Consider the following 2,194-nt stretch of genomic DNA (forward strand, 5'->3'; position numbering starts at 1 on the left):
AGACAGTGTCAATGTTATTTTGGTATTCAACGGTGATCTAAAAAGCATCATGTGAATGGAGCTCAGTTTAAGACCAAACTGTTTTCTTCTAATTGATATGCATGTCTACATGGTACACATACACACACACGCACACGCACACACACACACACACACACACACACACACACACACACACACACACACACACACACACACACACACACACACACACACACACACACACACACACACACACACACACACAAAAGACCTCCTACTTCTGTGCTCCTGTCTTTCCCAGCATCCGTCTAATTCAGTGCTTGGGCCTGTGGTTAGAAGCAGTATGTTTTTTATGATCACCCTCTGAGTACACGGTGACCTTGGACATTATTCACACACAATGGATGGAGCTGTCCACTCTGGGGAGCACTGAAATTGCCGTGGGTCGTTGCGATTGAGTGTGTCTCTGAGTTTTTTGCTTGAGAGAGGCTGTTAAAAGAAAGAGTGGAAGGCAGGCAGTAAGAGTGAGTGTAACAATTTATAATATGAGCAAAGGAAATTTACATCTCTAGGTTGCTAATGTGTGTGTGTGTGTGTGTGTGTGTGTGTGGATGTGTGTGAAGGAGCTAGGTTCTCATAAGACCTTTGAAACTGCTGTACATTTACCCAAACAATTACAGTACAAAAACAACAACTTTTACACCCAAACAACAACTTTTTAATCTCTATGAACTGACCAATAACAACCTACTGGTCAGTTAATGCCAAAATATAGTATAAAATATATCCTGATCTCATTACAGTTTGTTAGAGTGCATTTTGGCAGCAACGGCTTGTCCAGTTATGCAAAGGCATTTACCACAAATAAAGAAACTCTACAGACCCCTGTGCGGTTAGTAAGTGGGTCGAATATTTTAGTAAACAGTCCAATACTTTGTAACCAGATACATGAACTTGGGGGAGAAACCTAGCCTTCACAATTACAACAGTGAGAAATTGTGAGAACAGGTCGAAAGATAAAAAAAAACATTGTTAACGATCATGTAAATAATGTCCATATCTATGACAAAGTTTAAAGAATATGAAGGTAACCTTTAATGATCCATTTGCTCAGGGACACATGACATGGAGCAGGTGAGGGCGCACATTCTCTAACCACGCGCCACGGTCGCCTGCAAAACTGTGTCAGAAGTGGGATTCGAACCCACGCCTCCAGGGGAGACTGCGACCTGAACGCAGCGCCTTAGACCGCTCGGCCATCCTGACGGTGGTTAGGCTAGGTGACTAGGACCAATATATTTCAGCTAAAAAAAAAAAAGGCTGAAATGATTAATAGCTTTTAATATTTTTTGTGTGCAAAATCCTCTTTATTTTGGGATCTACACGTGAGCCTTTGAAAAGTCTGCAGGACTTAAATCTGCTGATGCAATATTGATTATGATATTTTAAGCAAGGGTCCATAAATAAATGGTTTTCCAGGGCTACGCGGGAGGGAGCCCAGTGGTTTAGACACATGTTCTGACCTAGCGTCACCTGTTTAGTCATTTTCCTTTTGTTTACTGACTGAACGGCGAGGCCCATCACCATGGGTTCGGCATGCTCAGGCGATTGAATGAGCCCCAATTCTGAAATCCTGTAGAGACAGCTATAGACACAACTGTATTTCCCTTTTTAAGGGAGGGATTAAGTCCAAAGTGAGGACACCTTTATTTAAAAAAATCCAAAGCTAGCAACACAAAAGTCTTAATGAGAAATCTGTGAAGATAATATTGCATAATTGCATATTTGATTCCAGAACATTTGATTTTGGTTTTATGTATCCAACAGCGGCAGTTTGAGGTGAGTTGTCCACCTCAGTTCATGCAAAGAAAACACACATCCACACACACACACATACAGTACCTGCCTTGTTATAACACCAATCGGTCGATTGTCAGAGTCGCAGAGGTCTCGTGGCAGCTTTACGGGAGGTGAGGCAGCACTTGGTAGTCCATTTGGCTGCCCATATAGATGACTCGCCCTTGTGTACGTGTGGGAAATGCATGCATGAGTGTGACACGATGAGTCACTATGCAGTTTTCCACTGAGCATTTGTGTGCGTTAAATGCTTTTCACATAGGCACGCACGTATCCGTGAGCTGTCAGACAGTGTGTTTGTGTGTGTGTGTGTGCTTGCATGTGCGTGTGTGTGCAGCAGTTACATGCGAGTGCA

At 42.8% G+C, this 2,194-nt stretch overlaps 1 non-coding gene across 1 annotated transcript; it reads right to left on the reverse strand.

Annotated features, from left to right (window-relative positions):
* Positions 1-1,165: 1,165 nt before the first annotated feature.
* On the reverse strand, positions 1,166-1,248 carry trnal-cag (transfer RNA leucine (anticodon CAG)). The gene has a single exon. It is a non-coding gene; the product is annotated as a tRNA-Leu (tRNA).
* Between the last annotated feature and the right edge of the window lie 946 nt (positions 1,249-2,194).

Source organism: Pungitius pungitius, chromosome 9 (genome assembly GCF_949316345.1).
Source record: "Pungitius pungitius chromosome 9, fPunPun2.1, whole genome shotgun sequence".
NCBI classification, from domain to species: Eukaryota; Metazoa; Chordata; class Actinopteri; order Perciformes; family Gasterosteidae; genus Pungitius; species Pungitius pungitius.